At 41.7% G+C, this 25,966-nt stretch overlaps 1 protein-coding gene across 1 annotated transcript in view; it reads right to left on the reverse strand.

The window, feature by feature from the left end:
* lzts2a (leucine zipper, putative tumor suppressor 2a) overlaps positions 1-18,985 on the reverse strand; it is a 41,396-nt gene extending 22,411 nt beyond the window's left edge. Inside the window, exons 1-2 of the mRNA XM_020094579.2 lie at positions 18,845-18,985; positions 1,224-1,333 (exon numbers count right to left, since the gene is read on the reverse strand). The gene's annotated coding sequence lies outside the window, so the exon portion shown is untranslated. The remainder of the gene's footprint in view (positions 1-1,223; positions 1,334-18,844) is intronic.
* Between the last annotated feature and the right edge of the window lie 6,981 nt (positions 18,986-25,966).

The following is a 25,966-nucleotide window of genomic DNA, read 5'->3' on the forward strand; positions in this document are numbered from 1 at the left end:
GAAGCTAAAATATCTGCAATGCAAATGCTGCCATCTTGCACATTTGGAGCCAAAGTGAGCGCAGGTCAGTGGGAGGAGGAGTGAGGAGGGTTCATGTCCCATCCACCATCATGGAGGAGGTAGGGGATATGACAGATATTGCAGCCAGTCACAAAGTGAGAATCGAGATGCTTTGGCTTCACTTTTGGGAAGCAGAAAACGTCCATCTTTATATACAGTCTATAATTAATCAAACTTACACAAATTTTTTAATTTAACATAATTTACTGATTATTGCAGCTTGTGAGAAACATGCATCAACCAAAAACAACGCACTGAGGAGGATTTACACAAAGTCCTTTGTGTTTTGAAAGTGACCTTCCAACACAGGCGATAAGCAGTGTAGTGAGACAGTTAATGAAGGAAGGGGACAGCTGGGCACGACTAAGAGGAAAGACGGGGAGCAGAGGAGACGGTAGATCTGTAATGGAGACAGAGGAAAGAGGAGAGGAAGACAGCTGCTGCTGTGTTGACCACACAGTATTATCAGCCCACATGTCTCACAAACACTGGCCTTTACAGTGGAGCCTCGAGCTGACAAAGACGACAAGGAGCTAATGTCAGGATTCAGCGTCATGTGAGAGCTGAAAACCCCCAAACTGTTGATCTGGCTGTTCAACATGGCTGATTCTGTTTTATACTGAGTGTTGTCCAGAGAAAATCATGTTTCCTGTGAGAAAGTTTGATTTGAGACAAAAGCAAACCAAGAGACCGATGTTCCCTGACTCCTCTGAGGTATTGCTGTCACCCGGCTGCCGTATGGAACAACACAAGCTACACACCACAAATTCCTGACCCCTGACCCCCCCCAGTGCCACACACTCCAACCAACATCCATCTCCAAACCCAATCCCTAAATGGACACTTCAAAGACCGAGGCCAAGACCCCTATTTCCATAACTGTGTTTGTGTGCGTGTGTGTGTGTGTGACAAAGTGACCACAGCGGGTCACTCTAAACTGAGCCTTTACCAAGTCAGACCATTGATCAATGTCCCTGTCTCCCCCGAAAGACAGGAGAGAAAAAGAACGACGAGGACAGCGAGGGAGAGAAAGAACAAGAGAGTTAGGGGGAGTGGGGGGGTGCTTGAGTCAGCAAATATTGAAGGTCAACGTCATCAGAGAAGGGTTTTGTCTGCAGAGGGTGCTTTATTTTGTGTTTGTGTGTGTGTGTGTGGCTTTTTACCTCAGCGCGTCACCCAGTGTACTCCTCCTATAGGCCTGGGGGAGACAGGGAGGAGGCAGAGAGATCTCATCCCAGGACCTCGCTCCTCTCTGGGCTTCTTCTCCTGAGCTCTGGTCAGAGATAAAACACAAAGCATTGTTGTTAACCTCTTGATTCAAAATCCCACTAAAATGTGCATTAAACCTGCAATAACTCGTTGTTTTGGCCGCTTTGGAGCAGAGTAAACAAGCTGTGAACACGGTAGTGACAGTATTGTTGTCTTCTTAGTCGTGTTTTTGCCCTTTACTAAATGCCCCCTCCGCCACAAAAGAAAATATTCATCCATCCATCAAAAACACTGGTTTCTTTCGGCTACAAAAGCTGCAGCAACTCAGCTCTGCAACACGTTTGAACGTTTTTGTAATGTTACACTTTTTGCTATAAAACCCCCATAAAACCATGTTCAACAGGTCCAAATATACAGTATATTTAATACAGTTTATCCTGTGGAATAAAACTGAGAACATATTGGTCACTGTGTTTGATTTTATTGAAATCAAGACGTATACATGACTTTTACACATTCTAAATGAAAAATAGGTAACAAGACAGTTTGTATTGATTTTAGCTAAATTGTGTTTTCCCTGTAAGAGCTCAACAGAACTGAATTTATCTGATGTCTAGCAAAGTAAAAGAAGCAATGGATTCCAGTGTAGCTCCTCATATCCGCAGATCTATTTTCTTTCTTAAATTATTCTGATTTATGATAAATTTTACATGATGACAATAGCACCGATGTATCTGGTGAAAAAGTTTCATGAGCATCAGCATTCCTCTTTGCTTCCTCCGAAACATCTTTCCTCTCTCGACACGAGCATCCGGTGAGGTAATCAGTCAGCTTGATAAGGTCTGATAAGTCATATGATACGACTATTGATTTTTGTCCCTGTGTCCCGATGCAGAGGTCTGTCCTGCCACACCGCCCGACTGCCAAGCCAAGCCTCGGAGCTGCTTTCAGGAACCAACCGACAGCTGCTGACTGAGCTCTTTCGCAGATTTTGTCACAAACAGGCTGGCTGCAGAAATCTGGACAGGCACACTGACAAGATTTTTCCTTCTTACACAAAATACTGTCAAGACAAATCGTGTCAGACGCACTTTGATGATTTGTTTTGGCTGCGCACAAAATTAGCTATTTGGGTCAAACTTTGATCAACAATGGATGAAAACATCATATGGTTCTCACATGAACACAGGGGAGAATTTGTCTAAATTTTAATGGCATTAACCCAGATACTTAAGGTGGAGCAGAATCAGAATAAAATAAATACAAATGCAGAAGAAAGAAGAAGTTTGATGCTAGTTATAATTGGAAAACGGCACAATGCATAACATCTAATACTAAATAAATCTATTCATTGTCATTTTGACAAATTACCTCAGGAAACAACTTGAGAGCTTCTCAGTAGAGGGCAAATTACCCCCACTGAGGCCCAACAGTCGCCTTAAACTCAATCAAGCTGCACCTACATTTCACACACTCCAGATATCAGCCCCCTAAACATGCCTCTTTTTTTTGATTCCCTAATCGGATCCAGATCCACGCCAAAATGTGATGGGTTCGACCCATACTGCATCTTTCCACCAAGTTTTGTGGTAATCCTGCTAACAATCACACAAACAAACGCAGACCACAACAGAAGCCCAACCATTTTCCTGGCACCATCACTGAACATCATCGCCTGAAGAGATTAGGACAAAGCAAATTTTAGAAAGAAGAATATTTTTAACCAATATAATCAATTTTGCTCAGACAAACAACCGGATAAAACAATTATTGATGAGCATTTCCTTACAGCTGTACCTGATGGTTGTATGACGCTGACATGGCATCAATATAGGACAAACAGGAAATGAAATCATGCGCTGGTGTGTGTCAGAAAATCTCATAAACTTATGAATGGATTTCTGTAAAATGTCAGTTGGGCTTTATAGGCCGCGGCTGATTAAAGTGGCAATCAGGATCCAGGATTTCTGCCATTAGATGATTATTGTGTTTGAGGCATGATTTGATGGCCATGTGCCTCGTGGCTGTTACCATGAACACCAGTGAGACACAGTCATCTGAAGCTGTGGAGGGGGTGAGAGGGGGTAAACGCATCAAAGTGTGTCCTGACGAGAAGCCACCAGGAGGACAGATGGTCAAGGTCTTCCCTCTGGGACACAGGGGTCAGGCGGAGGGTGACGTTGGTGAGATAACAGGGTGGTGGGGGGGGGGGTTAAGTCTATTTAGATGCCCCACCCCTCATTTAAACTGATTCTTTCTCCCGGTAATGCATCCATTTCATAGATTTAATTTGCACACACACACACACACTCAAACCTCTAATCAGAAGATGACATCTCAACCTGTATGATCAGCTGATGTGAACCCACGGGTGCAGATTAGAAAGAGATTATTAAATCTTTAGATCGCTGGTAGATGGATTATATCACTATAGCAGCATATGTCCTCAGTGCCGGGTCGACACTATGATAATTCAATGACACTCTGACTCAGGGCCGTGTTCACACTGAGTGCTGCAGTGTTAACTTCAGCTGAGGGTGTTGTGAGGTTTTGCAGCCTGGTTGCCTCTGGTTCACTTTGTTAATCACTGTGCTTCTAATGTTACTGTTAAGAGCGATGATGTACGGAGGAAGGAGAGGTAGAGGAGGGTGATGGAGAAAGAAGACATACATATGTACACAATGCTACTGCTTGGGCAACAGGGAAAATGTCAGTATATATTCCTTTATGTCATTTAAAAAATCTCAATATAGACTGTATATGGTGATACTGTAATATATTACAGTAAGAACAGTTTAAGATCAAATGACTAGAGGTGATGGGCGGCTGTGGTGGAGGTGAAGGGGTTGTCTGCTAACCAGAAGGTCGGTGGTTCGATCCCTACCTACTCCAGTCTTCAATCCTAATGAACCCCTGATTGCAAATGTACTGTATGCGTGTATAGAGGTGCTGTATGAATGTGTGTGAATGGGTGAACGCGACTCGTACTATCATACTTTTCAGTTTTGATTAATATTCCAGTTATTTTCTCGGTTAATCAATTAATGTTCATAAACTATAATGTTAATGTTAAAGAAGCCTGAATGATACATTGGTTGATCTGTAATATCAGTTGACATGAGTCATTCAGACATCATCATCAGTGTGTTTGACGATATAAAAACTTTTATTTTACAGAATAAACAATGCATTCATGTTTAAATTTTACATAAAACATTTATTCTCTCAAACTGACATATATTTCATAGTATATGTATTCATGTTTACTTTTTAATTCTAGTTATGTATAATAAAGTTTGTGTAAAATACCAAGCCTCAATTACATTTCTTTGTCGTTTTGGTTTGATATCGACAACTTAGAAATGATTGCCAAACATATTTTTTGGCTGATATATCAGTTAAACAACAACACTAAACAGCTTTAGTATTGCATCAAATAACTAATATAAATAAAACTAGTAATAATTGGAAAATGAACATTTGAGTAATTTTTTAAAGCAAAAATGGAAAATTATAAATATTAAAACACTTGCCAGGAATAGACTCAGTCATGTAATACCACTTCTATACCTTTGTCCATTTTCTCTCTTATTGACCGAACGCTCACATTTTACTCTGTTCCCAGCACTTTGGCAAGCGTAGTCCCTTTTTTATTTTTCGAGATGAGAAGCTGTTTTGTTGCCATAATATGCCCTGTGTGATGCTTGGCCCACTTTCCAGGCTGCTTTCATTGTGTAAGCACACATACATAAAACATGATTTGCTGCCTCAATTTCTGACTTCTATTCAGCAGGGATTTGGTGGCAGACAACATCAGAGCCATGAAAAGCGGAGCGGAGCAGAGCAGCGGCGAAACTCAACTCCTCCTCTCCTCCTCCACGTGAGGGAGAAAGGGAGAGAGTTGGCTACGTTACAAGGTTTGATCACTGACCTCTAGACTTACAACCCAAGACAAATGGCCATGATTAATGAGGGCCACTGGTCTAATAGGTAGACTGCTGCTCTGATACATCTATCTGCTGCATGCATTACACTCCGGTCCTGTTAGTTTGCACTTTGCTTCAGCTCAGGCATGGCTCGGTGCAGATCCAGTACTGTTCACTAGAGGGCAGTGGTTTCAAACCTAGGGGTCAGGCCCCCATGGGTCCACAAGATAAATCTGGGTGGTCCTGTAGTGACTGATGAGGGTTATGAAGAATTCCAGTTTAGTTTGGGAAAATCTTTATATCTTGTTTTTAAATAACAGCTAATTTGATCTTAAACAGTTATTTAAAAATACTGACACTAATACATATATATATATAAATATATATACACAGACAGACAGACAGATAGATCTTTCATTGATCCCGAACTGGAATATTCCTGTTATTGTATTTCTGGGATATTCAAGTACTGTACTTGAGTAAATGAGTAAATGTACTCAGTTATTTTCCACCACTGACAGGGGAATACGACGTTGGCAGCAGCGGAGGATCGAATCTATCTCTGGAATCGATCTTTATAGCAGCAGCTGATGCTCAGACACACACACGATCAACCAAACGCTATGGAAATCTCACTGGAATCAAAGGGGGATCTTGTGTGTTTACAGACAGCTGATGACTAACGAGGTTCGTCTGTGGGAAAACAGTGAGACGTCAGGCAGGAGGAGCAAAAAGTGACCACACAGAGGAAACAGAGAGAGCGGGGAAGAAATGGAGACATGGGAAACACTGTAGGAAAGTTTTCATTTGGCTTTTTAGCACTTCAACCTTCAGTTGGAGCCAAATGCAAAATCTTTAAATTCTGTCTGTCTCCAGCTCTGTAACAATTTATTTGTGTGGAGGATGTGAATCATCTTTCATTCTCACACTTTGTCTCCTCTCATGCGGTTCCCTGTCTCCCCGTCTTTAACTTAACATTATTTCAAACGCCCTCAGATTCCCTCTGTCTCAGCCCAGAGGAGCGGGAACGCATGGTGAAGTTTCCACAGAGGAGGGCGGGGGGGGAGCAGGGGTCTGCCAGGCAATATGTCTGAACATATTTCACAGAAACACAGTCGAGCACCTGTCAGTATTTGGCTGCTCTTGCTGAACTGTGCACTGAAATAGAAAGTTGAAATGAGACAAACAGCAGGAGAGCCACTGCTGTCACGCTTCAAGCCAGCTGCAGAAACCTGGAGGATTTTCAACTCCATCATATTTCCCCATCGATTACAACCACAGCATGGCTGGTGTCATCACAAGAAGAACACAAGGAAACCAATCTGAGGGTGCACATGTTGTTTGTTTTGTTAAATTATTAATAAAGTATCAATACAGCAATGTTACAATATGATAATACAAGTAAATGTCCTGCACTCTGGTCAAAACATACAGATGGAAAATTAGCAAACTATAAAAGTAGAGCTAAACCTATTACACAGAAGGACTCTGTCTGGTTAAATATTGTAAAATAATATTAAAGTGAATTGTAATACATTCATGTTTATGTAGCATTTTAATGCTGGTCAGTTGTTTTATAAACAGTTATGTAATCTAATTCATGTGTTTGTGGGTTCATGAGTGAATTTTGTGTAATAGTCCTTAATTTGACCACTGCAGGCCCGAGATATACTTGGATTTAACCAGAAATACACACCATGGCTGCCTCGTGGGCCTTGTGTCCTTTGGTGCAAGGTTGTCCTCAGAAATTAATACAACGGGCCCACAAGATGCAATTCCACATGAAGGGAAGATGCAGTGTAGAGGCAGTAAAGACAGGGTCAGCAGTAAAAATGGCTTAAAGATAAAATTCTGTATGGTTTGAGTTCTGTGATGTGCCCTCTAGTGGATTAATCCAGAAACACAGGACCTTAAATGTACAACTCAGTTACTTCCCAGCTACACTGTCCCACTGCCAAGAAAAAAACTCTGCACAAGACTGTGATCAGAAAGTTGATACAGAGCGAAGTAAGGAAACCAGATAGAAGAAGAAATAAAAATCAAATGTTAGTAATAGTCTGAAGCCTTGAGATAATTCCCAGTTTAGCAGCAGGACATGGAAACGTGAGAGTGAGTAGAAGTTATCCTTCTCATGTGCATGTTGTGAATGCCTTGCATTTATGTGAATTCATGAATGTGTGTCCTCTGCCACGGCCAAAGAAAGTGTGTTATTGGAGCAGAGTGAGCCGGGGGCAGCAACAGCAGAAACAAACGAGGTCCTGTGCAACTCTGAGACTGTTCCATGAATCATCCAGCAACTTATACAGTAGCTGGCCACAGTCCTCACAACCTTCGGCTCACACTCCAGAACTTCCCATGCAACATTTCCCACAGTGGGCTGATAAAAAAATCTCTATTCGGTTTTAGCAACACTCCAACACACACTCCATGTATAGAAGAACAAAAATGTACATTGTTACGGTAAATAAACATAAGAAAACAAATACAACAGTCCTCTCATGAAACCACTTTTAAATTCACTAGATCCAGATTTTCATTTGGATCTTCATCAACCTCCACACACTCATGAATATAAGTCCACTAAATATGCCAGATTTTTCTTCATAAAGATCCATGAATTGCTCTTAGAAATCTATGAAAATGTTGCAAAACACAAAAATCTTGTGATGGTAAAGAAAGTGAAAACTAAATTCATGGACCCACCCAGATCCACACCGAAATTGAATGGGTACTTCCCTGACCCATATCCCTTCTTCCACTATGTTTCAAAATAATCTGTTGAGTAGTTTTTGCGTACTCCGGCTAACTGGACGTTATTTACAGAAACACTGAACATCTCCTGTGTTTGGTTTAAACAAGAACGATTTCTTTCCCTGACAAAAATAGATTTTATCATTGTTTGCTTGTGTTTACACGTGTGTGTGTGTGTGTGTGTGTGTGTGTATTTGCCTGCAGCAGGTACATAAACAAGTGCAGTGATGTCATCAAAGTCAAGTCAAAGTCAGCAGAAGGGAAGCCCACAGTTAGATGCAGTAATGGGAACACGTTTTTTTCTCGACTGGAACACGTGTTCACCTGCACGTGTCGCTCAGCATGTGTGTGTGTGTGTGTGTGTGTGTGTGAAAGCACAACAAAAAAAAGATGTAGATATGCAAATGTAATACAAGAACAAAAAATAACTAGAAGGGCATGAGGGAGGGTGTACAGTTAATTTATTCCCAAGATCAGGAAGTAGAATCAGGGAGATAAGCCTGGTCCCAATGAGGCAAATCATCAGGGTCGTGGTTAGGGTAAGTGTAAGTAACTATGCTAGAGTGAGTCTCCAGGAAATCAATATAAGTCACTGAATTGTCCTCTAAAGTCATGGAGACACTGTGTGTGTGTGTGTGTGTGTGTGTGTGTGTGTGTGTGTGTGTGTGTGTGTGCGTGTGTGTGTGTGTGTGTGTGTGTATTGGACCCACTGCTTTCTGAAATGTTTTGCTTGTTTCAGCTGTTTCAGCTGAGTGGCTTGCAATACCACCGTTTCACAGCATATTCATGTCACACGCTGACTGACTGTTAATTCTACAGACACACACACACTACATCAGATTTAATTTTCTCAGTACTTCAGAGGCAAAGGTCAGTGCACCAACATTGCCGTGACAGTCTGTATGTTTGCCCTCTAGATATACTGTATACACGTGTGGGTGTGTGCATATGTATATAAAGCTAATGGACACGAGGACTGACATGGATGCTGAGCTTTGCTGCGCTGGGCCAGGCGGTCTAACCCAACAGCAGGGATAGGATAAACTATAAATAGACCATCTCATCCACCTCCAATGTTCCCCCCATCCCCCTTTTTCTCCTGTTTCCTCTTTTCCTTTTTGTCATCTGCAACCTTTTATCACAATTTGCCCTCTTCCTCAACAGCTTTTGCTATTTCCTGCCCCCTTCTATCATCTAGAGAAGCACAAAAGAAAATCTAAAATAATAATAATAACAGGACAAGGCTAACGTTGTGGTCTCAGAGGAATGAATAAGAGTATGGTGGGATTGAGAGAAGAGGGAGATGGGCTAGTTAGGGGGATGATGGGGGAAGACAAAGTTATGTAAGTGGGGCTAATCCCCTTTCAACCCTGCATAGCAAATGAGACGGGATGACACTGGCCTCATTTCATCCGTTCATCTCCGCATCCGCTGCCGCTGCAACCCCTCCAAACCGCTTACTCGCCACCTCAATTGTATATTTGATGTTTGACGGAAGAGTGAAGCTACATTTCAACCTCCGCACACACCAGCCAATCACGGACTGCCTGACAATAAGCGGAGGTTTGAAATTCAGCAGATGGGCTATTATATAATTCATGGTTCAATCAAGACGTCCTCCCACTTTATTTTCAGTGATATCAGTGATAACGTGATCTTTCAAAGCTTTCTTACATAACGGAAGCCAATCAGGACAGAGGGAGATAAAACTAAACATAAACATTCAGATCGTTTCTGCGATCGGATGCCCGACATTCGTACAATACTTTTGATTATTACTCATAAAACAATAACTTAGCAGCCCCCCCCCAACACGACCACATGACCCTCACCCCTGCGACCTCTCCCTGCTAAACTCTAGACAGTCTGACCTCTCCTCATTTCAATCCCGGCTCACAAGACTCCCAATCATCCTGATCTGCAGAGTTATGCTTTGTTCAAGAGGGTCAACAAGGGCAGCAGAGTGAGCTCATGACCCCCAGCAGCCCATCACGTATTAAAGTTTGAGTATTAAATTGTACTTTGTGTTTAGTGCTACTGAGCAAACACTTTTCTACTGGGTTTTAATGAGTGTTTCTATTTCACCATTAAGCTTCAGATCTTTCATTCAAAGATAATGTTAAAAAATGATTATTGGTCCAGATGACATCCAATGTTCTTCTACATTATTACAGATGAACAAAAAAATGTTTATAATTTTCACCCCTGTCAAGTTTGTTTGACAGCAAGATGCACAAAAACGAACAGGCGGATTACCATGACATGTGGTGGAAGGATGTGGTAGAACCCATTACATTTTGGTGTGGACCCAGATTTTTTTCATCACTTTATTTACCATTGTTTTTCAACATTTTCAACATTTTTCCAGCAAATAATGAATTGATCTTGATGGAATTAAGTGAGGCACATTTAGGGACTGATATCTATGAGTTTGTGTAATTTGATGCAGCTTGATGGAATTGAAAGGGACTGTTGGGCCTTGGCAGAGACATGTGCTCTACTGAGTGCCACTCTAGTTTATTAAAATTTAAAGAAGAACTTTTAAACCCTCCCCAAGTTTCTGACATTAGTAAAATGTTCCTGTTTCAACTTCACTTAACTAAAGGGCAGCCCTCATGATGTGGGCAGGAGGTCCCTGGTACCAACAACACCCTTAACCCCCCCCCCTCCACTGCACCTCTTCAATCCTCCTGCCCAGACAGGACGCTCCACTAAACTTTGACCTAGTTCTGTCGGCCCTCAGGGGGAGAAAAACACCCCCAAGACCCCAAACACAGTGAGCTTCATGCTGATCCAGCCTGTTAATAACAATCTGAATATCAAAGACTTACTTGGACAATACATCTTTTGAATGTCAAACCGCAGAGGGAAGCCGATTGAGGCTTGAGGACGCGTGTGTGTGAAAGAATCACACTAGACTCATTGTTGGATATTGTATATTTAAATCTCAGCTGGGCACCGAGACAGATACTGTTTATGTAATGCAGGGGACTTGATTTCACTTTTCTGCTAATCAGCCACAAGACAAACCTTGTCCTTCTTCTTTTTATCCATACCCTGTCTCTTGTTTCACAGAAATCTCACTCAGCAGATGGACATGATCCTCCAAAGCCAATTCTCTGCAGGATAATGCCGAGCAGACAAAGACAGGACGACACACGGGCGGACAACACCTCCAGGATTCAGCCCCGTCAGCCAGGGCCCAAGTCCGACGGAAATTGAGCTGAAAGCAGTGACAGCATCAGTTTGTTAACTGCAACTATGTTAAAAATCTGCCAAATGTTTTATAAGCACAGGAACGCGTCCAGCCCACTGTGACGGGACCGCAGAGGGATGAGGGCTGGCTCGGACGAGAAGGCGGTGGGAGTTATGTTACCACAGCTGGGACGGCATCCCAGAGGTTCCCAGAAGAATTCTGGGAACATTGGGGCCCAGTATGTGCGCATGAGAAAGAGAGGGATGGAGGCACAGACAATAAGGTCGAAGACATCTGTCGCCAATTTTAAGAGGAGGGATTGATTCCATAGTTCAACTGCTGAGAGTTACGGTATGCAGGGACATGACAGGGTCGTGATGTAAACACTTTCTCATGGTTAAAACCTGTGCCAGTTCCATTAGAGAAGCCGACCACAGTTAACCCAAGAGCGTCAGCTGACAGGGGAACTGGGAGGGTCGCTATGTGTAACGCATTCAGCTAAAGGGTCATCTGGCAGACGCATCCTCCGAGCTGGCTTCACTCTGCTGAGCAAAATACAAACACACACGGGAAGAAGCTCGCCAAGAGGGTGGAGGAAATCTAATCTATAAATCAAAAACATGTCCAAACAACTGGGTGTCAACGGATCTTTGCTTATGTTATTAGCTCAGTGGTGTCCCACTGTGACATCCTGAAAAACTCACTGATCCAATTCTGCTGAGGCAGTTGTTTCAGACGGGGCAGAGAAAAACAAAATGTGAAGTGTTTCTAGAGATCTTTCCGTGAGGCTCCTCCAAAGAAATCCACAGGACGTTACCACTAGACCAAACCAGCAGGGGCCTATTAGCCCTTATACCAGATCAATAATTCATGTTTTGCTTCCCTTCCTGGCACAAATCAGGTTTCCAATAGACGCAAATGAACAAACAGCTTAATCAATGGTTTTCACACTTGTGAGGAAGCCGAACTTCGTTATTCAGTTTGGTGCTCTACCCTCACAGAGGATTTCCAAACTGATTTAAAGCTTGAAGAGGAAAAACATCTCCTGACAAGACGAAACAGAGAAACCAGAATGGGATTTCTCAGTGAGAAATGATAGCTGCCATCAAAACACATCTAACTGTTGCAGCTGCGGGTCGTCTTCGCTTGGTCGGCTCCCCACCTCCTAAAACCGTTCATCTGCTACCAGGCAATGAGCCTCAATCCTGGAACTAATACTCGTGTCATCCATCAATCTTGTGTTTGTGTGCAGTTGTGTGCATGTGTGTGGTCTGCTGTTTCAGCACTGTCCATTCCTGCCCTCATACATCAACCCCCTGAAGAGTGAAGTGACGCTTAGTGACATAAGAGGCCACTTTGCCATCTCTGCGGAAACGGAGAGAAAGACAGTGGTGTGATCGGGCGGGTGAACTCTGTTTCTGTGTGCGACCATGGTTAAAATACTGAGCTCACAGGACAGCTGCTCCATGTACAGTGCCAAGGTTGATACCCATTTACATAGTCATTTTGTTGCATTTTGACATAAAAGCTGGTTTCAAACATTTTCCTGAGGTGCTATATGAGAGAAAATGTCTGCAAAATTAACAACAAGCAAGTGGACACGATGATTTTTTTTTAACTCACCAGTGATGTGAGACTATAAGAATACAAATATCGATGACTCCTGCAGTGATCTTCATATGTACACATTTTCCAGAATTCATGTCTGAGAACATCTAAAGAGAACTTCAAATTGCAATTTCAGCGACGGACGTTTTTCAACAGTGACTTAGTGAACAAATACTTGTGTGTTGAACAGTTTGATTGGCCTAATAATGGATTTGGAGCAGTTGGCAGACTTTACCGCTCCTGGTGCTAATGCGATCTGTGCCAGAGTTTTGCTCACTAATGTCCAATATGCACAGACTTACTCCACTCTGCATTGATTGTGTGTCTTCTTACAGACTCTCAGGGCTTTTAGAGCCCATCTCCGCCTGCAATCTCAGCTATCAGATTTGAAAAGCAATTTGATTGACCTGCAATCTACTCATGCATTTAAACATCTTGAGTCTCCTCTTCGCACTGCTAAAATGTTCTTCTTGTGGGGGATACTAGACAGATGACACTGCACAAGTTCATTATGCAGCTTTCAAGTCTGTAAAAGTCAAAGAGGGGTAATGACAGACTGAGACTGAGGATGGCCTGAAGATGACAAACTAAGAGCAGACGCGGTCCAACCCGAGTTTGTTCAGCCTCACCTTGGGGCTGATGAGTAGCCATGGCGAGCAGATGTCCTGGTGAACCGCTATAGCTCCACATTCCTCTTGAATTATTTGGTATACGATAACAAAGCTTGATAAAGCCATGCTCTCAAACAAAGGGCAGTCTATTGATTTTGCAGACAAAAGGTCAGTTTGTCCATCACAAGAAATGAAACACAGCCAGAGGACCTAGTCTTCAGGCTTCTGTGGCTCTGACGGGAGCTTACTGAAACCCTAAAGCATAACCCAGATAATGCAACTGTGGTTATCTTGGATTGGGCCTGAAACCTTGTTAACCATGGAGAGATGGTCTAATGTACAATGTTGTTGAGGTACATTATTGGAAATGAAGAATCAAGTGTTCATCCACGCTAGAGATGAAAATGCTCAGCCTCTTGAAAACAGTTCCACTGTCACTATAATGCGTCCTTACTTTATGGAAGTGTCATAATAAGGCTACATCCACTGGTCTCGAGTTTTAAAGACCCTTTTTTCTTTTGGAAACTTGGCTGGTTCTGTTTTAGTAACATTTAGACCACATCATCAGTCCAAGAAAAATGTGCATGTCTTACTTTTTGACTTTGCTGTTCCTGGTCCGTAGCATTTTCTGCAACTAAGCAACCGACTGCTCTCTGTTTACAGCAGCACGTACATGCTCTGTGTCATTTGATACACATCTTTATGTGTTAGTATGGATGGAGATTGTTTCTGACACAGAGCTTAAACACTCATCTAGAAAGAAATCCTTTTTGTTGTAAAGCACAGCCAGGAAAGCCTCATTATATCATTGTAAGTCTTCCCAGCAAGTAATTACATTTTCTTTCTTTTTTCCATTCATGGAAGAAATTACTATCCAGTATATTTCACTTTGATTCCACTGAACAGAGCTGATTATTATCACTGGTGGTGGCTTCTACTGAAATCCCTCACATGATGAGAAGGTTTTCATTTAGTGATTTGACTAATGTCTGAAAAGACTGGGCATCAAATGTCTGGGTGTAAACGTTTCATTCATTCATTCCAACAGATTTTAGATAAACTGGTAAGCTCTACATACCTATAGGACCTGATTCAGAAAAGCACAAAGCTAAGTTCATCTTTGCACAGGTGAATTCAAAACTTTAAGATCTGCAGATAAGATTTTCTGATGCACAATTTATACAACAATCTAATACAGTTTGTTTTTTTTATCGAGTGCTGCTTGTTTGGAGGTTTTCAGTTTAACACTGGTTGTCTTAGAATTTAGTAATTTCATTGAGAAACATTAAATCCTCTTAAATGAACTACGAAGAAAATGAGACGTCACATAAATGGGGACTTGCGTCTCAATCCCATTAGTGGGTGATTTCTTTCAAGCTGTGATTTAAACTGAGTTAAAAAAAAGCAATCATGTGGTTTTAATAATACATTTCTAATGGTATCAACTTCCAAAGCTGTGAGATAAATGGCTCTGTGTGACGTCTGGATCATTATTCACACACATCTCATCTAATACCAAGTTCTATTCAAGTCCAATAAACTTTACTCAAGCCAGAATAGCAGGACAAATACGTGGACACCTGCATATCACTGTGAACAAGGAGAAGATTGGTGTTTTCCACCTGATTCAAAGTAAGTCCAATGTAAACATGGAGTCTGCACTGACAGGCACACACAAAACTAAAATAATCACACTGCTTAAACCGTGCAAATCTGTTTTGGAGGAATATGTTTATGGCAGAAGTTTGTCTCTTCTTTAACACTGTGCTGTTTTCTTTTGAGAAACTATAAAAGCTAAACTCTAATATGTCATATCCTCTGCTCTGCGGTTGCTGCAAGTGGTTTCTCGCAGGACTTTGTTTCAAGCCACAGCTACATCTCTGGAATGCGAGTCCATTAAAACGCATATAAATGAACCACAGACAGTAAATTAAGAGAAATTTGAGAACTCATTTTAGACGACTCTCAGATTTAAGAGTTTTATGGTTTATTCTGTGCCTAATCCGACCTGTAGTGATATGACAGATCACGATAAACAGACAAGTTACAGCTTTACAATATTGATTACAAGCGATAGGTGAATTGGGCACTCACTGACAGACAGGTAGCAAACTGTCTGTCAACACAACTGTTACATTCATGTAGCTGCTTCATGTGAGTCTGTGTGACCGTGAGTGGAAGACAAGTTCTCACATAAAAGAGAGAGAGAAGTGCATCTCATGCCGCTGTTTACAAGAACAATTGCTGAGGTCTGACTGTCTGCATGGAGTTAACAACTTTATTGACAAGAGCGAGTGTGCTGAAAATCACGTTGCACACATACAATGCAACAATGAAGCAAAAGACCAAATTCTTATGTTATTATGATGAATATATGTTTTTGGTTCGTTATGAAACTTTGGCAGGACAAATTAGAATATGGCAGCAAGCCACAGTCGAGATTATTAATTGGAAACACTGCTGTAACAGCATGAACTGCAAGTACTCTGGCTGTAGCTAGCAACTGCTAGCATCCTCTGTAGCCAAATTATATACATTTAACCAACTGATATATTGTTCTGATGCAAATTTGATTATTTCTGTAAAGTTTAATTGAAACCTGCATTATGGAAGTTTCTATTGTAAAAGAAAAAAGCTTCACTAGTTAATTAAAGCCTTCCTCCAAACTTGCAAAGTTGATGTTGCATTGGTGCTAAACTTTTATTTTCATAGATAATTAAATATTGGTGAAATTATTCATAACCGTGATATTTTAGATAATTCTAATCACAATACAAAAATTCCACACCATTGTGTCGCTATACTGTAGATTTGAAATTCGACTTTAGCAGTTAAACATAATTTATACATTGTATAATGTTTCAGTCAGAGGTCATAGTGATGCTGTTGCTGCACTTTGAGTCCAGAATGGGCAACTGTAAAACCCATGGCTGCTACTAATTACAGTTTCACATACAGGGGTAGTCTTTGTGTTTCAGTGTGTGTGTGTGTGTGTGTGTGTGTGTGTGTGTGTGTCAGAGTCTGACTGGCAGCTTGTCTCCCCCCCTGCTGTGCTCCTGCTCTTGTCCTGTTTTAATGGGCTGACAGTGAGAAACTCTGAATCTATGACAGAAATCTTGATGACACTCCCGCTGTTCCGACACATCCACAGCTGAGGGGGAATCAAGAGCAGTTGGATCCAAGAACCAACAATACACCCACAACCTACACACACACTAAACTGCAGCCTGACATCAAACAGACCTGCTTGTCTGACTTGTAACTTCAGATGTGAAATGGGCTGCAGAGGAAGACGAAAGACAAAACTGAGAAAACATATCTGTTTAGTTGCTTTGTCCGCACGGCTCCCTCAAAGGAATTCGAGGGTCCCACAGTGTTTCCATGCACAAGACCGTTCACGTGAGATCTCAGCGTTACTTCACTTCCTGGCTCCTCTCAGACGTAGTGGCATTTAATCAGAGCAGTGCGAGGTGGTGTTTCTGTTGTGTAAGGCTTTTGGGGGTCTATGTTACACAATGATGGATGGCGATGAATTAAATATGCCGACATGCTGCTTGCACGCTTTTAATCACATCCAATCAATCTACGCCATCGGTGTCACTGCAGCAAAAATGAAATGGTGGCCCGTCATGATTTCAAATTCCAGATGGCTGGTGAGGCATTTTGCTAATTGAGCATCACAGGTGGGGATAAGATTGCTCTCTCTCTCTCTCTCTGTGTATATGAGCTCAGACATACTGTATGTGGGATTTTCCTTCACTTATGTAAGAGTTCTCCAGTGTGCACAGATGTGCCCCTGTGTGCACATGTGTGTGATATTTTCAGAGGAGATTAATGAGCAAATTAAGCTGCTGCGTTTTGAACCGTGGGCGTCTGCGATGTTTCAGGATCTTCAGAGCAGAATAGTGACCGATGTGCATTGGCTGTGATTGCACCTCTGGCTGTGTTCTAGATTTGACTCACACATATTTGTTAACTCAACACAGACGTGGATGGAGAGGATGGGCGGCCGCTTTGGTGGAAGGAGTTTCATAATTGTGTTTAAAAAATAGTTTGGGGATTACATGTTCTCAAAAAAACGTTGACCGTGACTTTGGTAATGTTTCAGGCTGCCTCACATGTTGCCACCTCAGGACCTCAATTGGAGCCATGTGACAAAAACATGATCGCTCAGCATCTCCTCACCCACTCTACCTGCTCCTCCGTTCCCCTCTTTAGCTGCTTTAATCCTGACCGCCTGACAGCATGGTTATCACCTCCCACCATGAAATCCCCCATTCCCACTCCTCTCTCTCTCCCTCCTTCCCTCAGTATGCGTCCTGCCACCTTACTCCCTCCTCCACCTTCCTCTCCTCCTTGCCTGTGCTGTGGTGTCAGGACAGGAGATGATGGAGGGTCTCACAGCGAGGTGGCGTGACGCCCGAGCATCAAGTTTAGAGGTTGGTGGCACTGACCTGAGCAGGGGGAGGAGGGAACGTTTAACAATTTACATTTGCACATTTGTATTAATGTTTGCATCCAGCCAAAGTCTCTGAGCTTGCGACAACATGACGTCCAAACCCCATCAATAAAAGTGCAGGGAAAGGGGAGTTCAACACAGACAAGAAGGAGATGGAGTGGCGTCTAAGGCGTGCTGCTGCTCCTTCAGCATTTATATCTGCTCCTGTGGGGATTATTTATGGTCCAATCAGACCTCTGGGCGCTTCCAGTTCAACTCAGAACTAATCCATATATTAAAGTAGGCCTTGAGAGCATAAAACAAGTGGTGCTCAGGTCTCTCTCTCTCTCTACCTTTCCTTTTCATCACACTCCCTCCATCCCCTGCTAGGCTTCTTTAAGTCTTTATCAAATGAATTGCAGAACTCAAACCAAAGATCAAATGGTACAAGAGCAGATGTGTCCCTGCAGCTGAAAAACCCATTCGCCAAAACAGCTGGATGGAGACAACAGAGCAATACTTCTTCTCTAGTTTCCCTCTCTCTCTCTCTCTCTCTCTCTCTCTGAGAAAAGAAACAGCTGAAATCCAGGGCTAGAAAAAACTGAGGAAAGTAAACTGTTGGGAAACTCCATTCATCTGGATCAAGCACGGATTAAACTCAAGTGCTTTAATCACTCAGAGGAGTCAAACTATCAGTAACCAATTAATCATGGAGACTAATCCACGCAGCACAATCAGTCCCATCAGGACAAGACAGATTTTGACTTCAGGGTCCACAAACCCAACATGATTTATGGATATTTCTCAAATCAAACAAACAAACAAAAACATGATTTGTAGAAAAACTGGACAAAAAGGGCTTTGAATCAAAGCCAATAACTTTGTTTAACCCCTTGTTAGAAAATACAGCAGAAAAAACACAGCCAACACAATGAAATAAGTTCCTCTCATTCGTCGTTACAGTTATAAAAAGAAGATTTTTAAAAAAGACTTTGAAAATACAGCACAAAAAACACAACACAGCCTGAATCACTGTTGCGCTCACCTTAAAACAAGATGTTCTCCACCAGCAACCCGCACTGCACAATCCCCCAAATGATCCCGTCGTCTTCTCTCAGCGGAACTTTTCCTTTTTAAAGAACAGCAGCTACCGGCTTTGTAAGAAAAAATCAACTCCTCTTTTCCTCTTTTCCTTCTTTGCTGTAGTTTCGATCCTTTCAATGTTTCCCCCAAACAAACAGCTCCGGTCCTCAGCAGCAGCTCCGGTACATCCGCTGCTGCTGCTGCTGCTGCTCAGCCGGAGTGTGCTCGCTCCTCTCACCGCCACAGACCGGTCCGCTGCTCTGCTGGGCGGGCTCTCTGTCAACTCTCCAGCAGGGGCGCCACCGCTACTCATCCGCAACAGTGACAAGGTTTACGAGTGTGTGTGTGGGGGGGGGGGGGGGGGGGGTATTATTAAAAATAATTTTATTTCAATTATTTTGAAATACCAAGTATTCCACTTTAAATTGTTTATTGATAAAGTATATTGGATAATTGTCGCATAAAGTACAATGGACATTTTCCAATAACTTTTTTGAAAGAGACAATACTGTGATGTTTTTTCAATTCATTTCTCGCATACTAACTTCATGTTCTATTTATTTAGTTGTGTCAGAATAATCTTTATGTGAATGGACCAACTGTGTGTGTGCAGAACACAGTTTGACTAAAGAGGGATTCTTCTTTTGCAACATGCAAATTTAGAGGATGTTTGAACTCTGATGAGGGGGAAGTGTTCAGTCTGCATTCAGGAAACTATTGTGGTCAAAAAGAACTGAAATGCACTGTCTCATTGTCAAAACTGTCCATGGAGGACCTACATGGAAAAAGAGACTTAATCCAACATTCCCCTTAAAGACACTCATAGATATCAGTCCCCTAAATATTCCAGACTTTTTAAAATCAGTCTCCATGAATCATTCCATGCAGGAAATTGTTAAAATGTAAGAAGAATTTAAAAATAAAAGCCTGGACTTGCCCCTTTGTCCAGATCTTCCCCAAAATCAAATGCGTTCTTTCTTGGCGCATGTCTTTCCACCAAGGTGATCAATAGTTTCTGTGTAATCCTCACTTCTGAAAGCTGTTGGTAAGCCAGGTGGTTACAGGTGAACATCCTGCTTTGAACTCTCAGGTAGAAAGATTCCCGCCCACCGCCTCCTGTCCGCTCACACACACCCTGGAAACACAATATGGAGTTTTCTCCTCTCTCCACAATAGGTCGCCACCTGCCTGATTCACCCGTGAAAGAGGAGCTGTGTGAATGCATGAATGACCTAATTTGTTTGAGAGAAGTATGAATTGATCTCCACAAGGTCATTAAGATGCACAAAAATCCCTGCCAGTCAAACTGAGCAGCTGCCACATCTGAGCAGGTGTTAGACTGGACAGTCACAATACACAAGATATATTGAGAATTCATAAAATACTTTAATCAATAGATGAGACAGCGGCATCTATTTTTTTATTCAGACCAAAAAATAAGTTTGTTTATAAATAACCACTTACAATTATATAAGTTCTGGCAATTTGTGTTTGACGATGTAGCTCATAGCATGAAAAGGTCAAATAAAGCATAAAAGATGAATTATAGCTCTATATTTGCATGTCAGTTATTGGAAGTTTAGTTTTTTCTGGCATAAGTTATATATTGTTATTAAATTAGTTATTTTATAATTAGTTATTAGTTATTTATATCTGCGTGAGCGAGGAGGCGAATAAAACACTTGCTTCCTGTGGTGAGGCAAGTTGTGCCGTGGCTTTGCATGGAGTTCAACTGTGGTGAACTTTGACGCACGATACGCTTCGCATATGCGTGACCGGGCCCTCAAACCTGGTAAGTTTGGAATTAATATTTTTCCCTTCACTTCCTGTGTGTTTTTTGCACACTTACATTTGTGCCCAGCTCCAAAACAAAGGTGACAGGTCTCATGTTCCGGTTGGTTTTAGTTATGCTAACACACATTTTCCACTTCCGTAATGCTTTGAGAGAAGAACCAACAACGCAGAACTGATTATTATTACTACAACACTCAGGTCAGAAAGAAAGACTTATTGTCTGCCATCATGGCGTTTTGAAGTTCATTCTCTACAAAGCTATTTCATCTTATCAGCAATTATGAGAAAAAGGATTAATTCTGGGATTCCAATATTTCTAATCTGTCGTATTTGACGTAGGTTTTAAAATTCATTCATTACGGTTTTTACGGCTTCACCTCGCGTCTCTGATGTTCGTCAGGCAGGAGCTTTGTCACTGCTGAACTCCCGCTGACCCCTCCCCCTCTTTGTATGACACACCAATTTATTTCTTGCCCCAATGCCAAGTGTGTAGCCATCACCTCTACTCCTCCTCTCCTCCTGCTCCTCTGTCCCCTCAGAGCGTCAACCACTACCTCCTCTTCTTCGCCTTAATCCCATTCCACCGAAAAACATCCTAATCTGTAGTTTCAACCGAAGGCTCCCTTCACCCATCCCCATCACCACCTCGCCATCCACCTCCACATCCCATCGTTTCTCAGACCTTTTCTCCTTTAAATCGTCTCCATGGTTCATTTCAACTTCAGGCTTCGTCAGCCCACAAACGCTAATATGATTTCCAGCTGAAATGAAACGTGCAAATGTGCTGCAGCCTCTCCTCATCCCCAGTGGCGTCCTTTAGAGTGTGCTTCATTAGACTGGGATGGGTGGAGTTTTTTTATGGCTGCAGAAGACGAAAGTATTAAAGCTGGACATATTCTGGGCCTCATGTTTATGGATCGAATGTCACTTGTTTTTCCAGCATTACAAAAGCCAAGTTAGTTTATTATCTATTAACACAATATGAAAAGAATGTGTGTGTACCCTGTAGTTGCTGTGTGTGCGTGCGTGTGTGCGTGTGTGTGTTCTGACATTGATCTGTGTGCTCAAGTGAGAATTCTAAAAAAGTCTTTGATCTTTGCATCATGTCACACTTGGACAATTCCGTACAAAAAGATGGACGACGAATCTCCACTTCCTCCTTCTATCCTGAAATGAAGCTACAATTTCACAGATATACGAACTCCGCCATCTTGTTTATTTGGAGCCAGAGTCTACACAGAGGCAAACAGGGGGATGGGGCTGCAGTCTTGCTCCACCAATCGTGAGTCATTCTCAGCTGTCAATAATGACGTTTGATAATGAAAAATATAGCTTTTAGCAGTTACAGCCTCTCGCCAAAAGAGGGCACTGCCCCCTACTTCCAGTGTCCATGCTAAAATTACTTTTATCACGGTGGTTCTAATGATGACAGATAGACTAACATAAGGATAATATTTTCATGTTTTTGTATTTTTCTCTCTTTTTGTGAAATACTACACACATTCATGTTCCCCAGAGGATGAACTGTAATGATTTTGATGATCCCCTGACTTTTGCTGCAGCCCCGTCTTCTGGTTACTCTTTGTTCTGTGTGTAACCAGAAGAAACGATACATTAAAACGATACAACAACAGGCTTTTATTGAGTCAGATTTGCATCCTTGCTTCAGCTATATGTTTATGCCTCTGTGCAGAGGACGCTGTATCCATGTGTGCTGCAGTATGTAGTACACACATGCTGTGACAGTGGAGCACACATGCCTCCAGCAGTTCTGTGAGAACAGCCATGGGGCTCCCAGAGGGGGGACTGAGAGAAACAACCCATCTGATCCATCTCACACACTGTTTGGTGTAACGGCCTCGTAAAACAAGATGAAACAGATTAATGGAGAATTCCTCACGCTCAGTCCCCGGCAGAAATAATACACTGCAAGCCTTTGTTTCCAATCCGCTTTGGTCTGTCTGTCTGTGGCTGTCTGCGTGGACGCCAAGAGCCTGGATCATATGACTCACACATACTCTGTCCCCCCAGGGTCTTCATCCAAAACCAGACACCTGACCAAAGCCCGACCTTCAACCTCGATTCAGAAATATCAAAGAGCATCCAGCAGCACCTTTAATTTAAAGAACTGTCCAACCTTCATAACTCATTTTGCCAAGTGGGTACATTTAAGCTGTTCAGTAAAAAAATAGGCTTAAGGTGCATCCAGGATGAGTCTTCCAGACAAAACATTAACGTGGGATATTGAATAATTACATTATCTTTGTTTGGGCCCTTAAAAATGATCCTGATAATGTTCCCAATTAGATCCCTCCAATCCCGGAGCTGCACGCCCAGCATTCTCTAAAGCATTATTTCCATATTTCCATAATGGTTGAATCAGGAAAGTGCAGTGTAGCATGAAACACTCTATTCCCTCAGATTCCAGCTCTGGTTTGAGCCTGCAAGCTCATCCAATATTGAATTCTTTGTCTACAAGTAGAATGAGTGTGGCTGGGAAGCAGAGAAATGGGGCAGAAAACAGTTTCATCTCTGTTGTGATACTGCTGTCTGTTCACAGCCTCTCAACTCTACGTCTTCAAGGTCGGTCTAAACCAATTTGACAGCTCAGTTTCTATCTAATTCCATGAGATTGCACTCAGGGCCGTTAGCAACTCAAACCGACTCAAACCTCACACTGAAGATGATTAGTTCATGCAGCTATATTCTACACATTCTCATTAGAAGTGTGTCTGTGCAACAAAAATAGCCACATGGATAATTTATTCAGTTGCCAGCCACTACTTTGATCTTCCTTGTATTCCCGTCCTGGTGCACTTTCATACATTTTAATTATTGTCCCGTATGTTCATCTGTCCCCTGCTGTACACTGGCACTGCAGCTGAACTCTGACCTCAATGATACCCTGGAATACAGGAAATATATTATTATACTCATAAAATATACAAGTGCAATCATATCATTCTTTCTGAACCACTATATGAGCTCGTGATTTTTTTCTGAGAACATGAAAAGCAGAGTTTCTATGTGCATTAGTGTCGTATAAGCAATTGCATAAATGTATGAATGTATGCCTGATTGTTTGCTCTGTTTCCAGTTTCTGTAAGTTCAAAAATGATCTGAAGTTAATGTTGAAACACAAAAACAAATGTTAAGTCATATTCTAGCTGCAGGTTTCAGGCAACAAATGTCTAATTTTGTCATAAAACTAAACTCAGTTTTGCTGCAGACTCTTGTGTGTAAGCACATTTCCTGAAAACTACAATATGGCATAAATTTAAATTTAAAACCAGTGGATGAAAAAAATCAAATCTCATATATCACACTGAAGATGTGAAGATTAGTTTATGTTACTGGTTTCAGTGAAATCAAATTCACAAAATGTGTGAGCAAAAATATATTCAGGGGAAAAGATACTGTTAAATTCAATTATTTAGAAAATTATTTTAAAATTAATTATAAATTAACATAAACATACAAATTATACAGTATCTCATATTGTTGATGTTAAACATAATTTGATCTGTGCTCATACTGTATATCTGTACAGACTCTCACAGCTGATTTTAAAATAGCTATGTATTATATTTTTGTTCTATTATTCAAACTAATAACAACGATTTTCTAAGTTAATAGACACAGCTGCCGTACTAGACATGCAGATTACATTTTTTCTGCAGCTTTAGGATTAGAACAGCCACAGTTAACTTCACCGATGTAGAATCATCTTTTGCTCTTCTTCTGCAGCACTATTAAGAACGCACTGCTCTCTCCCTGTGACATGTTTACTGACTCACCCACATGAAAACATTCACTCCTTGGACATGAATTCTGTGGAAATAGCTAAAGTCGACACACCTTTTTACTAATACCATATTAAAATCATCCCTCCTCTTATCTCCATGTGATGAACTAATCCCAGCAGAGCAGAGCTAACTATCTCGACACTACTTCTCAGCCTCAACCTCTGGATTCAGGAGTCTCCTTTTTTCTAAATTGCAGAGCTGAAAACGTGATGCCGAGAGCAATCCGCCCTGGATTTTTTAAACAGGCACTTCAAAGCAGAGCAATTATAATCCTTCATTATTTATATGAGGGAAAAACAGCAAGTAAATGTCATCGTTACGAGGATTGAACCACCACAGACATATGAGCATGGGATAAGTGCTTCTAGATTTGAGGTTAAAAAAAATGTCTGCAACATAAAAAGGCTCAAACTTTGACACTCACATACATAGACATCATACACACTGAAATCCTCTTGGTTGTTACAGTAAGTTAAGAAAATGATAGATACTTGGGTTCATTTCTGCCCCATATTCCTTGTAATTCTCTGTATTTTATTTTCACCGGATCAACTACTTTCTTTTCTCTCTGTATATTTTTGCACACACAGTCCTGAAGTTGCTGCACCGTCTCACACAACAGCGTCCTTATCTCAGATGCTTATGCAAGATTTATTCTCCTGCCCACTTTTCTGCATGCATTGTGTTTTCATGCACACACACACACACAGTGCGGCACTATGCAGTATAGAGTCTATAGTATTATGTGCTGTCAAAGGGGGGGCAACCTCCTGTAAGTGTTTGTTCACAGATCACAAACATGGCACGCAAATAATTGCCCTGACCTTTCCCTATATGGAGCATTCATAAATGTCAATGGTGTCACAATATCCCATATATGCACACATGCACACACACACACAATCACATGCAAACATGGCAACTGATGAACACACCTCATACAAGACTGCTGCAGCTTGGTTTGTAGTTTGTATTTTTTATGCAAAACCAAACCACTTACTGATCTTACGTCACATAGTAAATGTGCTGACCAAGATTAGAGCATGCATCTGTGTATCAATGTGTGTCAGTGTTAGTAGTCAGTAGTAAGTAGCAGTGAATTAGGCTGCACGTGTCCCACAGAACTCAGATGGTTATTTTAGTCAGGCAAACACTGCAGGCAAGCTCACTGTCATGTGTAGATCTGCCTGCGGGAACGTCCCTGCAGGTTAGTGATGAGATTACTGCACGTTTGAGAAACGATGAACGTAAACTAGAGTTATGTAACATTCAGCCAAGAGTTTGTTCTTTTTTTATTACATTCTGCCACCACTGTAACGCCGCTCTGCTCATCGCCATCAGCGCTGCATGAATAATAACATTTTGTGCCTCAGTGACCTCAATGGATTCAAAGTTTACTGACCTTTAAAATGTCTGCATCAGAATCAGAGGCATTTATCTACAGACCTTTAACACATTTTTTTCACTTAACACACATTTTTACA

Source organism: Paralichthys olivaceus, chromosome 14, assembly GCF_024713975.1.
Source record: "Paralichthys olivaceus isolate ysfri-2021 chromosome 14, ASM2471397v2, whole genome shotgun sequence".
Classification (NCBI taxonomy): Eukaryota; Metazoa; Chordata; class Actinopteri; order Pleuronectiformes; family Paralichthyidae; genus Paralichthys; species Paralichthys olivaceus.